The sequence below is a fragment of the Canis lupus genome, chromosome 31 (assembly GCF_003254725.2).
Source record: "Canis lupus dingo isolate Sandy chromosome 31, ASM325472v2, whole genome shotgun sequence".
NCBI classification, from domain to species: Eukaryota; Metazoa; Chordata; class Mammalia; order Carnivora; family Canidae; genus Canis; species Canis lupus.
The window spans coordinates 12,234,085-12,250,539 of record NC_064273.1 but is presented as its reverse complement, the minus strand read 5'-3'; the positions used below and the strand labels follow the sequence as shown (position 1 = coordinate 12,250,539).

Below are 16,455 nucleotides of genomic sequence, written 5' to 3'. Positions count from 1 at the left end.
TGTTCAGAATACAATTAAAAAAAAAAAAAGATGAGATGAGCAGTGAAAGGAGGCACAATCCATGTTAAAGAGAGGACACAGACAATAGTACTAAAATGTTTTGGGTATTGAAATTACCAGACAGGAACTTTAGGGAAACCATGATCAGTATGGGTAAAGGACAGATGAATGGGAGAACAGATAGGAATTTTATTTGATATGTGAACATTTTTACAAAGGCAAATGGAAATGCTAGAAGTGAAATATACAGAAAATTAAGAATTCATTCAGTGGGTTTATTGACAACTGGACTGGGCACCAAAAAGAACTGGTGAATTTAGAAATGAATTAGTAGAAATTGTCCAAAATGAAGTGGATAGAAAAGAAACCCAACAATAGAAGTAATGAGATAGAGTACCTGAGATCTGTAGTTTAATGATTTAACATAGGTGCAACTGGTGTTCCAGGAGAGGAGAAAAAGAATGAGGCAAGAAGAAATATTTGAGGGAATAATGGGAATTTTCCAAAGTTAGTGAAGGACATGAAAGAAGTACAAAAAATCATAAGTGAAGTGTGTACAAAGAAATCTCCAACTAAGTCCTGTTTTTAAATATTTTTAAAATAGAAAAATAAAAAAGACAACAACAAACGGGAATAATGATAAGAATAATGGCTGCCTTCTTATTACAAACAGTGCAAAGCTAGAAGAGAAATTAATCACATTTAATGCTAAAATATAAAAGCTATTCACCTGTAATTCATACCTTGTAAAGATAGCCTTCAAAAATGAAGATGAAATTAAGACAGTTTCAGAGAGAAAAAAGGTTGAATTCATCTGCACCAGATCTGTGCCACGACACATGTTTAAAGACGTTTGTGGAATGAAGAGAAATTATGCCATGTGAAAACTAGCATATGCAGGAAAGAAGTAAGAGCCCCAGAAAGAGAAATACGTGGATAAATATTGGAATGGCTGTCACTATTTCTATTCCACATTTTATCCAAAGTCCTACTTACTTCAATAAAGCCAGTAAAGAAAGAGAGACATAAAAATTAAAAAGGAACAGGTGAAACTGTCATATTTCACAGATGACATAATTGTATGTGTATAAACTCCATAGAACCCACACATACATAATAACTACTGAAACTAATAATTGAATTTAGCAAAGTCTCAGACATAGTTTCAATATTCAAAAATCAATTGTATTATATTATTATATTGTATCATTAAAAGTTATAAAATGAAATTTTAAAATACTATTTAAATACCTCAAAAGCCTTAAATACATAGAAATAAATCTAACAAGAGATGAGAAAATTTCAAAACATTACTAAAAAAAATTTTAATGAACCTAAATAAATATCATATTCATTAATTGGAAGGCTCAGTAGTGTTAAGCTGTCCATCTTCCACCAAATAGTTTATGGATATGATACATTTTCAATAAAAATATCAACAGGACTTTTTGAAGATATTACAAGTTATTCTAAAAAGGCAAAGGACCTGAAGTAGCAAAACACTATTGATAAAGAAGAGCAAAGATAATGCGTTTATACAACTTTTTTCAGGACTTAGTACAATGTCACAGTAATTGAGTCAGTGTGGTATTGGAATAATAACAGAAAAATGGATTGATAAAACAGAATTTAAAAATCCCCAAATAGGCACATATACAAATATGTGATATGTACACATTATGGGACATGAATACACACATATATGATATATATGCACATAAATACTTGGTATCTGACCAAAGTGGCAAATCAAATCAATGATGAGGAAGAGAAAATTCTTAAGCATGATACAGAAACAACTGGATATCCATTTTTAAAAATTTTATTGACTCGGCCTCATTCAATACACAAAAATGTTATGTGGAGGTGTATCATAAATGAGGGGTGGCATATTATGCCACCCCAAAATATGTCATGTTGGCATAGAATTATTTTGAGTTAAAGACACTTGAAAAACAGCAGGTGCAAGAAGAACACTCTAACCTCACTTTTTCTTTCTAAAAGTAAGAGGTGAAATTTCTATGTGAAAGATGCTCTTCTACACCAGGAAGAAAGAAATATTCTTATAACCAGAGACAAGGGCTTGAGGCCAAGAGAAATATGTACAAACAGACCTTGTTAAAATAACTCTTATCTTCCTTTATTCTCCATATACATTTACTTTTCTACAATTGTCTCTCTTTGTTCAACCCTGTATATAAACACTTAGGCCTAACCACTTCTCTAGGTCTTCATTTTCCTATGGGGCTGCTTTTCTCCTGTAAATGTATCTTAAGCCAATTTAATTCTCAGAATTAGCCAGAGATCCTAAGAGGGTAGAGGTAAAGTTTTGCTTCTCCTACAAGAACTTAAACATAAAAACTATAGTAAAAAATCTTCTAGGGCAGCCTCGGTGGCTCAGCGGTTTAGTGTCGCCGTCAGTCCAGGGCATGATCCTGGAGACCCACGTCAAGTTCCCTGCATGGAGCCTGCTTCTCCCTCCGCCTGTGTCTCTGCCTCTCTCTCTCTGTGTCTCTTGTGAATAAATACAAATGTTTAAAAGATCTTCTAGAAGAAAACAAGTAATAATATCTTTGCCTTCCTGGGACGTGCAGAGATTTAATAGAGTTTAAAAGATACCACCTATAAGAGAATATTTGGGTTTCATCAAAATCAAAAATTTCTGCTTATAAAACAAAAGTAAGCAAGCAACAGACTGGGAAAAATGTTCTTATCATTTCTATTTTGTGAAATAGAATTTAATATCCAGAATATGTAAAAAGCTTTTACAAGTCAACAATAAAAAGTGAAACAGCCTAATAAAAAATGGAAAGAGAACTGAACATATACTTCATGAAAGAAATTGTAAGAATGAGCCATCTCATGTAGGAATGAGGCCAATGAGCACACGAAAAGATACGCAACATCAAGTGATCAGGAAGGTGCAACTTAAACATAATGAGACAGCATTTCATACTCATGGGAATGGCTAAAACACTGACATCACCAAATATTAGCAAGAATGTAGAGCAACTTGAATAGTCACACAATGTTGTTAGTAGCATAAAGTGTTACAACTGCTTTGGAGAATAGCTTGCCATTCTCAGTAAGGTGTATTACTTCAAGGACAGGCAAAAATGACCTATGACGATAGAAACCAGTCAACTGGGAGGTGTGCCTGGAAAGGGGCAGGAGGAAAATTTCTGGAGTAACTGAAATGTTTTGTATCTTGTTTTTGGTGGTGTCACCTTGGCATATACACCAATTATCAAAACTCACAGAAATGAACTTAAAGTACACTCATTTTTAGTTTCAAAATTATGTAATTATGTAATTCATAAAAGTGTAAAAGACAAAAGGGAAAAAAGCAACAGCAATTTCAGGCATCGTGACTTCCTAGTAACTGTCATTTTTTTAGACACTTGGTTTTCAAATAAATGTTTTAAAGCAAGACTATGATGACCAGGGCAGGATTTGCTAAGAGTATTTGCTAAGGTGGAAGGAAAAGGTTAGGTCGGCACCACCTGTTTCTGGCACTCTTCTGACGAGACAGCAGATTGCCTACTGGCTTATTCCAGCTTTTCTGAACACTGGGAGAGTCACAATAATACCAGGAAGCCTTATGCTTGCAAGATGGACACCATATGTTTTCACTATCCTCTCAGAGCCTCTCTCCTCTATCTCTTTCCTCTGCCCTTTTAGCATCAAGATCTGATGACCTCAAGAAATTTAATATAAGAAGACACCATGAATGAAATGTAAATATTCTTTTAATCAAACACAAAGGGAAGGCTTATATGTGTTTATTCTCTTCAGTTATCCAATAGCTGTTACTTATCAAATTATCACCCAAACTTTCAAGCTGTGTCTTAAAATGAATATACATGCTTCAACCGGATAGTTGCGAAAACTTATTAAGAAACCCTGCACAGGTTATTTAAAGATACCACTTACCCAGGATAGGAATTTAACTGAAATATATTAAATGGCAGAGAAATAGCAACATGTGGCAGAATTTTCAGAAAAAGAAATTAGTACCTGAAGATAGGTAAAGATACTACATTTTTAAGGTGGGATTGTGATGGGGTATTGAGCTGGGTCTCTGTTTTTTTTTATTTATTTTTTATTTTTTTTTAAATGACCAGATTAGGATTTAGTCACAAAAAGAGTTTATTCATAACTGCGAGTTGAAAGACTGTAGCTGTTAAATATAAAGTAAACATTTCTGCCTCTCCTTTGTTCCACTTGTGTGAGTGCAGACACATTTATCCGTAAAACTTTGTGCTTCTGGCCACAGGCATCTGTTTACAGTTTCTTGTCCTGGAGATATTTGAAGTGCCTGGGGGAGGAGGGGGAAAAAGTTGTGTGTTATGGGTGCTATTGGTAAGAATGGACAGAAGGAGTGCAAAATTTGCAGACTGGTTCTGCGAGCTTAGGCATATTTTAGGATTTAATTCTACATGGAAGCCCAGAGAAACATAATCCTGTTGGCTCTATTATGATCCTAAATTTTTCACACTGCCCCTTATTTGTGGAGCTAATGTCTTCCCAGACACTGAAAATAACGACTTGCCTCTTGAGCCACATATTGTAGTAATAAAACAATGCAATTTACTTCGGAGGAAAAGATTTTGTACGTGGTCTTAATGCTATGTTTAATGCCTACAGTTTGAGAATCTCTATGGAAGAGTGAGAACAGTCTGCACAGGTTTGTCAATCTACTGTCATCTTTAGTGAGGGAAACCTGCCTCCCCCAAGGCCTTAGGAAGTAGCTTCTCTCTTCTATTTGATCCACAGAAATCACTTCCTTTCTCATTATTGTATCACTTTATCTGATCTCTTCTATCTCCCTCCTCCTCCCTCCCTCCCTCTCCAACCCCTGCATGTTTCTCAGCTTACTCTTACTTCCAACCTTTTGATGTGTAGGATTATAACTTTTATAATGATCAGTTCTGGATCAAAGTGTTACAAAATATGCTGCACCCAAAGATAATTGGTAGGAAGGAGTAATGCCACAGGAAAATGAATATTGTTCCGAAAAGAAATATAGGCCATTGAGAAAGATTTCCAGGTCTCCGTTGCAAATAAGATGTGATCGTGATTCGGATGGAAGAGAGCAAACAACCTATGTGGTGATCAAAACAGCTCAGGTTTTTCCTTGCTTCTCCAGCTCCGTGTGTGCGACCTGCCTCTCCCAGCTGAGGCTGTGGGGACAGCTGGAATGTGAAAGCAACACGTGTCACATAGCTTGCATTCACACGCACTGCGTTCCCATATTTCTGACCTCTGGTAAAGCCGTCTTCGGTGCCGCCTTCTCAGGAGCTTGGAGTTTGTCAGGGGTCACGATTCCGATGACTCTGGTCTTGGGCCAGTTTCCCCCTCCCCAGGCACTGCAAACTTTCACACAGTTCACTGTGGCCTTTATTATACATGGGAAGTGCTTCTTATTAAAACATCAAGACTAGAATAACTGGTTTTGCACTTGCAAAGCCGGAGAGAGTTTATTTATACTTTGTCACTCAGTAGGATTATCATCATTATTATTCAGCTGTTTGTGTACATCAAGTGTGCATGTGTGTGCATTTTACTGATTGATGGATTGATATTTTCTTAGCTTTTATTACTCCATTTTATTAGTAAGACGACCTCATACATTTCTATCGTTCAAAGTTACTTTGATCTCTATATTTTTGATTTATGAAAAAACTCTCCAAGTTGTCTTCAATGTCTTTCATCAATGTTTTACAGTTTTCAGACTACAGGTCTTTCATCTCTTTGGTTAAGGTTATTCCTCGGTATTTTATTCTCTCCAGTCCAATTGTAAGTGGGATTGTTTTCTTAATTTCTCTTTCCACTAAGTCGTTGCTGAGAGTTTTTATCACAAGTGGATGTTGTACTTCCTCAAATGCTTTTTCTGCATTAATTGAGATAGTCATATGGAATCTATCCTTTCTTTTGGTTATTGTTTTTTTTTAGTTTTTATTTAAATTCCAGTTAGTTGACATACAGCGTAATCGTTTCAGGTGTAGCATACCTGCGTCTTAAAACTCATTGATGCTTTCTGCTCACTTATCTGGTTGCCAAGGAAATTGGAAGGCCACTCCGGGCTCCTTCATTCACTTGCTATCACAGTCTGCACATTATTCAAGTGATTACTTTGCTCCTGAGTTAGTTTTATGTTCCATAAAGCCTGATCCTTCTTTGGACTGAAATTTGAAGTTCGTCCTTTTTTTGTCACTTGCCTACTAAACTCCTGGGGCTGGGTAAGAATAGACCTGAAGCTTCTGCTAGCATAACATACAGAATCAGGCTTGTTCTCAGAGTATTTGAAACCTTACCAGGTGCTCACTTGTTTAACTCAGCCCTGTGTTTCCTGCAAATGCTATCTGACTGGGGATGTTTTAACTGCCTCCAAGGGCGCCTCTTGAGTCTAATAAGCCTTGCTTGCTTTGGCCTGGACTATAATAATCCAAAGGTATTTCGGGTACTACTCCGATGGTAATTCTGACCCACTTACTCCATAGCAACTTCTGTTGCCGTGACATGCTGCAAATATTTGAGAAACATTTTATAATGCCAGTATATGCTATCTTTGGCCATATACAATTTTTTATTGTCTATAAGCTTTTCTTCTTACATGAGAACATTTGGGGTGAATGCAGGAACATAGGCTTAAATGCAGGTTCACAGGCTAAAAAGACCTTATGAACTTGGGAACATAGTTGATGAAAATTTATATTACATGGGTCAGGATGTATTTTCTTTTTTTTTTAAATATTTTATTTATATATTCATGACACACACACACACACACACACACACACAGAGAGGCAGAGACAAAGGAAGAAGAAGAAGCAGGCTCCACATAGGGAGCCCAATGTGGGACTTGATCCCAGGTCTCCAGGATCACGACCTGAGCCAAAGGCAGGTCGCTGAGCCACCCAGACATCCCCAGGATGTATTTTCTTGACCCTAAGTTATGTGAGGCAAAACACTAAACTAACATGAATTTAAAAGGACACAATGTAAGTAAGACTTCTGTAACTTCCTATCAGAACCGTCTTCTAAATATCACAATGGTTGCTCTGAAGCAGTGGTTCTAAACTTAGAATGAAAAGGGGTGCCTGTGTCACTGAGTCGATTAAGTGCCTTTGGTTCAGGTCATGATCCCAGGATCCTGGGATTGAGCCCCACATCGGGCTCCCCTCTGTGGGGAACCTGCTTCTCCCTCTGACCCCTGCTCATGCTCTTTCACTAGCTTTCTCTCTCTCAAATAAATAAATACAAATATTTAAAATAAATAAATAAACTTAGGAGGAGTGGCAGGGAAAGAGGATTTTGTCCCCCAGGGACACTCAACTACATCTTGAATCATTTCTGGCTATCATTTTGGGGAAAGGGGATGTTAATGGTATCTAGTGGACAAAGGCTGGGGATATTGCTAAACATCTTACAATGTGCAGCACAGAATCCACTTCACCCTCGGTAAAGCATTATTCAGCCCCAAATGCTGATAGTGCTGAAGTAAAGCAACCATGCTCTCGAGACCACATCTCAGAGGCATGATATCCTTTTATGTCTTTTGGCCAAAATAACTAGATTAAATTTCATTCAATTATGAAAGAAAGGGAACTTAGCCTGCAAGTCCACCACCTTATGGTAGCCATGTCTATTTTGGGACAAGCCTTTGACCCCTTACTCTGCTGCATATTTTCACAATATTGCAGTTGTAGAATTCCTTCCACTTTTGACTTTGGTATGATTGGACTTTTGAAACATATATTCTATATTTTAGAAAACAAATTAAATAGGTAGGAAAGACATAAGATTCAAGTGTGGGCGTGGTGAAGTCGAAAGACAGTGGAGTGTACCTTCTAGGGCCTCTCTAGGCTTCAGGGATTTGTGACTCACATTCTATAACCTAATATCATATTGAATAATTATTTTAGAAGCTACAAAACACCCAACTCAGCAGTATTTGCCAATGAGCACAGTGGTAGGGAGAAACACTTTGCATAAATAAGTTTGGTTGAGTTGATAGAATTTAAAGGCTAGTAGGATGATTCTATATTGAATTCAAGTTCTGGAATTTATAGCACAACGTCATTTTACTGTATTTGGTACCAAAAATTGCCCATATCGCTCACAGGAAAAAAATGTACAAATAATAGTTCTAACTGAGGAGCATAAGAAAAGTTATTTAAAAAATTTGCAAGACGAGAAAAATCTTTAATAAAATATGATACTATAAATTGTATTAAAATTCCTGTCAAAGCATCTTGCAGAGTAGACCTTTACATAGATAATGGAAAGAATTAGCTAAAAGTAATCTCATAAAGAAGTGTATTTTTGATTTAGTTGCAAGCATTTTGCTTAGTTATCAATGGTGGATTTAAACTATATCTGGAACATTTTTTTTTCCTGCTAAATGTAAATGAACTCTGCATTCTTTGCTTTCACTACGTGATGAAACAAACATACACACGTGTAACCTATTCTCTTTGTCAGAAGCAGAATTTAGGATGTTACTAATTATGAAAGCAAAAGGAACAAAGTTATCTCAAAACAGATTTGAAAGTGTGAGATGTAACAAAATTAATAGCTCACAGAAGGAAAATACCCCTAGAAGGATACATCCAGAGTTTTTGCAAAGTTCACCTTACCTTTTTATGATATTGCCCAATTTAATTATCTTTCTTGTTCTTAAGATTTACTCCTGACTGACTTTTGGTTATTTATAAATCAATTTACACCCAAAAGATGAAAATACGTTACCATCAAGACTTCCAAAAAAATATGGCACAGAAAACGAAGGCCATCTTCAAAAAAAAAAAAAAAAAAAACTGTAAAAAAAATTTAGAGTCCTAGCAGCTATATTAGAATAACTATGCACCTCCCAAATGGATACTTTTAAAAGCAACAACACACACTTGGATGTGTGAATTCTGATTTTTTTTTTTTTTTTAAGTTGTGCTAGTTTGTGCCTTACAATTTTGCTAGTGATACATTTCTGTCTTGGGAATGTTTATAGAGCAAAGGCTGCCTGTTACCCCACCAGTGAGCATGCTTGCACGCACACACACACACACACGTGTGGAATTTAGAAAGGATACTTTCTCTGTTGTAACTAGGCCAACATAATATTGTGATGCCTTGGAAACATCTTTAAGTATTGACTCCGAAGAGGGGATGGCACTGATTCAGACTCTATGAAAGTGACGGAACCTGATGATCCAGTTTGTTTAAGATATCAATCATTCTTTATTCAATTGAGCAGAACTTTGCATCTGAAAATAGTATGTAAGTCTCACAACTCTAGAATGATGAAAAACAGAATGGACTCGGAAGATTTTGTATTTAGAGTACAGATTTGTCTCTATTTTGGCAGTAGTGATCTAAATATTTTCTAATAACCTAGTTTAAAAACAACTTTCCTCCTTGCCTTGGTAATTGAGAATTTATAGAGCATACATATTATGGCCTAAATCAAGTTTTTCTTTCTAACAAGCAAGTCATTGTTTTTCAATACATAATCTTCCTTTTGGGCCCTTGTGACCTTTCTTCATTCGAGCATCTATATCCCTTTCTTTTCTTTTTTAGTTCCCACCTTGTAAGTCGTCTGTTGGGTCACTCCTCCTCCGTCCGGGTCAGTCCCAGGTCATCTCGATATTTGGTAGCATACCTGAATCAATTCCAGCCCTTCTGTTGGAAACAAATTTTTTCCACTTCCAAGCTGCTTGTACTGTATAAACCATGCGTGATACCGGCTGACATAAAATTATACTGGTAAAATAGATTCTATCTTGATGCAGTTATAAACCACTTCAGGCCATCTCTTCCATGTATAACACCTATTAATTCTGTCACTGGAGCTCCCAACTTGTGTTTACCGTTTCTCTCTTTTCTTTCTATCCATGCCTATTCCATCTGTTTGACACGATGCAAAAATCTTTCTGTTTGCCATTATTTCCTGTGAACAATAGCACATGTCATTTCACCTTGCCAGCACAAAGTTTTGCTGCTACTTCAGCGCATTTCCATTCAAATTTTTTGGCAAGCTACGAAGAACCATGATGTTCATCCTACTGAAAATACAAAAGACTAAGGTATAAAGGTGACTCTGCATCTCATCTTTATTAACTATTGGAGTCTGGTGTTTGAAAGGAGCAAATGTAGATGTAGATGGAGGTCTTTTCTTAGCTTAAACTGAGAACAGCTTTTTGGATTCAGCAATCCAGGCATATATTTGTATGTCTGATTTGCATTTGGAGAAGGGAGGATAGAGAGAGGAGGAAGTTTTGTGTCTGAAGCCCTGGGAAGGCTTTGGAAGATGAGAACAAAGGAAATATATAGGATAATGTGGCATCTTATTCCTGGATGGGGTGGTCATGAGTAGTTTGAGTCCTGAATTCAGGAATTAAAAATATTTTCCCCATTTCTGCCTCGCAGGGTAGACTGAAGAAAAGCCAGGGCCCCGATGGCACTACAGTGTAGCACAGCACTGAGGACACCAGACAGGCAAATACACTGATGCCCCATAGACTGTGGCAAAAAGCCAGGAGAGTCTGAACCAGCACAACCTGCTAGTTTTCAACACTCAAAACACAAAATGGCCAGAATTTCTTGGTAGGTACTCTTTGGAGCCTAAGATTCCTAATAAGCAGGGAGCAGAGAGAAGCCCATAACATGGTGTCTTCATTTTAGTTGCAGACTGAGGCCTGAAGATGTTTGAGTTTTCATAAATAAAGAGGAAGAGAATGTTGGGTAGTATTACATGGGGAGAAAAGAAACAAAGTAGAAATCTGTCAATAAGCAAATATTTAAGATAGAACTTACTTTTTAAAAATCTCCTTTCTTCATTTCCTGTGATGTCTGATTTGAAATCAGAATCATTAGATACAACTGCTAGTTTCAATTTGGAATTAGATTTGAATTTTGAGATCCAGTACTTTCCTATAGTCCCAAAAGTTTTCACTTTTTCCTCTGTGACTTTTATAAATTTACTTCATTTTGGGGGGATACCTGGTCGCTCAGTGGTTGAGCATCTATCTTTGGCTCAGGTCATGATCCTAGGGTCCTGGGATTGAGTCCCACATCAGGCTCCCTGCATGGAGCCTGCTTCTTCCTCTGCCTGTGTCTCTGCCTCTCTCTCTGTGTCTCCCATGAATAAATAAATAAATAAATCTTAAAAATATTACTTCATTTTTCTGGGTCAAATATGATATGCTGTATGGAAATTAAAGACACGATTTGGGCTATTTCTATGCATATAATTGTTGACCAAGGCATTGATACTCCTTTTGACTATAGCATGGACACTTCAATCTACCTTACCTTTGGAGAGTTTTCGGTCTTATGGCTTGAGTTCCAGCAGGAAACCTTATGTTAACCTACTTATCAAGCAATTTTGCTAAATCTTAATGGAAGTATTCCAAGAACAAGACTATCAAACTTCTATCTTCTATAAGTGATGAGGTCACCCAAAGATCACTTACAATCTTCCTTCCTCTAGCATGTGCCTCTCTTAAGTGTAACTGGTTTTAAGCCACATGCTCTTAGAGGTTTTTGGCTTTTATCCGAACACCTGAGATAGAAGTCAGAACTCTAGGATCTATCTCCTTGAGCATGTATTCCGGTACCTTTTTTAAGTGAGGCCCTCCAGGTGTGAAGAACAGTAAGCCATAGGTGGCAGAGTTATGGTGGCTTCTACAACTGCTTCATTCTACTAGGTCTAGTTCTAAGTACCTCAGGGATGAAGGTTTGTGTGTTTCACAGCAAACAGTTTCAGATTACCAAGATCATCCAGATGATTGAGATGTACAAATTAAACATGGTACCCAGGGGCAAACAAGACAAAACAAAACAACACCCAACAGCTAAACACGTACCAGGAGTTAACTTTTTTTTTTTTTTTAGATTTTATTTATTTATTCATGAGAGACACACACAGAAAGAGAGAGAGAGAGAGAGAGAGGCAGAGACATAGGCAGAGAGAGAAGCAGGCTCCACACAGGGAGCCTGATGTGGGACTCAATCCTAGGATTCCAGGACCATGCCCTGGGCCAAAGGCAGGCACTAAACCGCTGAGCCACCCAGGGATCCCCAGGAGTTAACTTTTAAACAGTGAACCATCGCCCGCCCCCCCCCCAAGCTGTTTTAGCAAAGCATTAAAAAAAAAAAAAAAATCACTGGGAAGTTTTTCAACTTTGTGGAGAAAAATCCTGTTTCACCTTTTTCTTGTGTTGTGAACATGACCAGCTAAATAATTAATTCATTTTAGAACTTTTCCAGTGGTGCTTGGACTTTGTATAAATGCTACATTTGCTAAATTCCCACAAAAGCCCCATAAAACTGATGAAATATTTTGTTTCAATAAATGTTTCCAAATACTAGTCCAAGACATTCTCTTCAAAGTTATAGATGGCATCTTTGCATGCTTAGTTTGATTTACAACAATTTAAAGTGTTTGATTTTTAAAATTTGACTGGAATAGAAATTCACAGGAACAATAAATTTGTCTTTTCTCTCAGAATTGCTATAAAATTATATGAAAATATAGGAACTCTCTTGGCATAATGAAATAGTTAAAATGGCTTTAAGAACTAACTTCCAGGATGCCTGGGTGGCTCATTGGTTGAGTGTCTGCCTTTGGTTCAGCTCGTGATCCTGGGGTCCTGGGATTGAGTCCTCCATCCGGCTTCTCACAAGGAGCCTGCCTCTCCCTCTGCCTGTGTCTCTGCCTCTCGCTCTGTGTCTCTCATGAATAAATAGATAAATCTTTAAAATAAAATAAAAACTAACTTCCAAGCCAATGTTTATATTATGTAAAACTAGGTAAAGACAATATTAACAAATTACAGTGGGAAAAATAATAAAAGAATAAAAAACTTTTGCTGAAAGTTTGAATTGGGCTTTTTAGACATAAGAAGAAGAAACTAGCCCAAAGTAATTTGATTTAAGTGAGAGAAGGAGGTCTCGCTGGAATCCAGATAAAACTGAATCTTGAAGTGACAGGACTGGTTAGCCCCTTCTCTCCAAATAGTTTCTTCCTCTTTCAGGTTGTCTCTCTTTCAAGGACCATGGTTTTTTTCTGGGCTTTGCTTCTTAATTTGCTTTTATTCAAGTTTTCCCAGCTGGCTTCTTCTGCCATTTTTTTCACTGGGCTTCAGATGACTGCCCAGCCTTTGATCTTGCATGGCCCCAGGCTCAATTGCAAATAGTTAATTGGTCAATTGGCCACAACCCTCTGAGTCTCCTAGAATTAATTCCTAAGTGGGAGAATCTGTCCAGGCCAGGCCAGGTGCATTAGACAATTTGTGTCTCCAAGACCACCTGATATAATTAAGAGGATGATGTGTTTTCTACCTCTCCACTTTTTCTATACAGTGTTGACACAGCTTCTATCATGTGTGTGAAGATGGAAAGGGAGGGAAAATTGAAATTTTATTCATGGGAGACACCAACCAAATGATGGCTATCATCCTCCAGGATCCTAAATGAGATTAACTTCTAAAAGCGTGCATTCATTCATCCATTCATCCATTCATTCATGCATCCATTCATCCCAGCATTCAGTTACCTATCAAATATTTATTGCATGTCTAATATGCCTTGGACATTGTGTGAGGTGGGGAATTACCTCTCATCTCTAGGCCATTTGGAATTTGTTCTATACGATTTAGAACTTAAGAGCAATAAGGAAGTGTATAATTGTTTCCTGATTGTTAGTCTTGTACCTATAACTGGACTTTTTGTTTCTCATGGGCATGGGCTATCATAATTTGTATTCTAACACAAGCTGAGTGTACATCTTTTTTTCAATACTTTATTTATTATTTGAGAGAGAGCGAGAATGAGCACAAGCAGGGGGAGGGGGAAAGGGAGAAGTGGGCAACCTGCCAAGCAGGGAGCCCAATGCAGGGCTCCATCCCAGGGACCCTGAGACCAGGACTTGAGCCGAAGGTGGATGCTTAACAGATTGAGCCACCCAGGTGCGCCAAGCTGGGTGTACATCGAATAAATAGGTAGCACTCTTGTACTGGCTCTTTATCATCTTTGCCACCTTGCTTTCAAAATTAAAACCTTGGGAAAAATAGGGTTTAAATATTGCTGAAAATAAAGTCTGACTACAGTTCCTTAAAGTAATAAGTCTCTTTACTTTCTCTTTTTTCTCTTCACTTTCTAGAATAATTGTCTAAAAAAAAATTGCCTTTCCCTTGTTTGGAAGCCTGAAATGAAGAATACTACTTTAGTAGAGATAATATACTATTCTATCTTGACTTTGACTCTAAAAATTACATTAAGTTTTCTTGGGATCCCTGGGTGGCGCAGCGGTTTGGAGCTTGCCCTGGGCCCAGGGCGCGACCCTGGAGACCGGGATCGAATCCCACATCGGGCTCCCGGTGCATGGAGCCTGCTTCTCCCTCTGCCTGTGTCTCTGCCTCTCTCTCTCTGTGTGACTATCATAAATAAATAAATAAATAATTTTTTTAAAAAAGTTTTCTTTAACTTTGGAAGAATTTATTCTGGTCTTAGGAAAAATATCATAATTTTTTGCACCATTCTATAGAAAATGATATTTGGGGAGTTTTTTGCACATAATATTCATCTAAAGCCACTACAATTCTTCATGGATATTTTTTTCTCTTCATCATGAGGAGACACCTCTGTGGATCTTATGCTGGGTATAAAGGAGGTATGGAGTGACATAGGTAGGGGGCCACCTACAGGGTGTAAAGTTCTGAGGCTGATTGTTAAATTTATAAATCACAAGTATATCCATGTTATGGTTCCATCCATGGCTGAAGTTGTTTATTCATCAAATACATATTGAGCATCTACTGTGTCCTAAGCACACTTCTGGGGTTAGAGTAGTGATTGAGATAGAAAAAAGTTCTTTTCCTTATGGAACTTATCTTCTAGAAGATGAAATTCCCAAGCTTTTCAGAATTATGATGTATTTTAATGGCTAGTCCAAAAAAACAAGACTTAGTTTTTTTAAAAACTGCATAGTTATTCTCACATGGATGTTTAACATCTGATCTGTTTTTTAAAAATTATGTCCATGATTTTTTTAATGTACAGTTCACATCAATGGGCAGCTAATATTTTATTTATGAAGTACTATGTGCTCCTTTAAGAAATGCAGCTTTAGCATGGTCCAAAGAAAATATGCATCCAATTATATTGTTAGAATTTTCTTCAAAGCTATCCGTGCTGGTTTTTAATATATGTTCACACACTTAACTAAAACTTGGGAGATGGGGATGGGGGTTCAGGAAGTTAAGTTTCTTTAAAATTAGAAACCTTATTTCCTTTAGGTATACATTTATTTACTTATTTATTTATTTATTTATTTATTTATTTATTTATTTGATCTTGGATTTAGGTTTAATTCTGAAACAAATGGAATGTACTCAGAATCTATAGATGGAAAAAGTTTCAGGGCTGCTGGTACCAAATGTTCTCTGTTATCTAGATTTCTAAAAAACTTTACCAGGACACCTGGGTGGCTCAGTGGTTGAGCATCTGCCTTCTGCTCAGGGCAGGATCCCGGGATCCTGGGATGGAGTCCCGCATCAGGCTCCCCGCAGGGACCCTGCTTCTCCCTCTGCCTGTGTCTCTACCGCTCTCTGTGTGTCTCTCATGAATAAATAAATAAAATCTTAAAAAAATAATAATAATAAAATAAAAAATAAAAAACTTTACCTTTGCATCATTGGGTGATGCTAAGTTTCCTGTTCAATTCACTGTATCCAGTGACCTTTTGTGGCCTCTGTTCTTGCAAAGCTTTTGAGATGGGAACACAGAGCATGTTGTGTTCCATGGCATGTCAGTCACTCTCTTTGACTTTACTTGTGTTCTCAAGTCAATATGTTCCAGATTAATGAGGCATTTGTTCTTAATCAAGAAACGATTTAAGAATACACTTTTAATTTTAACGACTTGTTTATGATTAATTGTTTCTACATGTCCTTCTCATACTTGAGGACACTTCAAACCTGTTGCCTTTTTTGGACAGTTCCCAAATGTCTGAACAGTGGTAGTTGCTATGACCCAGTGATCTCAAGGGACTGAACAACAGGGTTACTGGTTTCCTCCAGAAAATCATTCAAATATATCTCTTAACTAAAAATTATTTTGAAAAATAATAATTTTAAAGGAGTTGTTAAGCAAACTGTGTGGTTATACATCATTTGTTTTTAATGTTTCCTTTAAACATCTATATCTGATGAAGTCCTGTTTTATGAGGAACCATGTTAGAAATAATTTGTGAAGTAAACTCATTTTCCCAACTAATCTATATTATGCCATTAGCTGATTTAAAGTGTACTATACTGATTTATGTCTTATCTTTTATTTCAATAACTAACAGGTGTGTGTGCACATGCTTTATTTGACGCTACAAAAACCAAGTGTTCATGTCCTTTTAATAATAACAACTAACATCTATTGAGTATTTATTATCTGCCAGAT

General features: G+C 37.0%; 1 long non-coding RNA gene across 1 annotated transcript; it reads right to left on the bottom strand.

Annotated features, from left to right (window-relative positions):
* Positions 1 to 4,131: 4,131 nt before the first annotated feature.
* LOC118352995 (uncharacterized) lies at positions 4,132 to 15,823 on the bottom strand. Its single transcript, XR_004811085.2, has 2 exons — positions 15,688 to 15,823; positions 4,132 to 4,318 (listed from the first exon to the last, which is right to left on the bottom strand). It is a non-coding gene; the product is annotated as an uncharacterized LOC118352995 (long non-coding RNA).
* Positions 15,824 to 16,455: the final 632 nt, after the last annotated feature.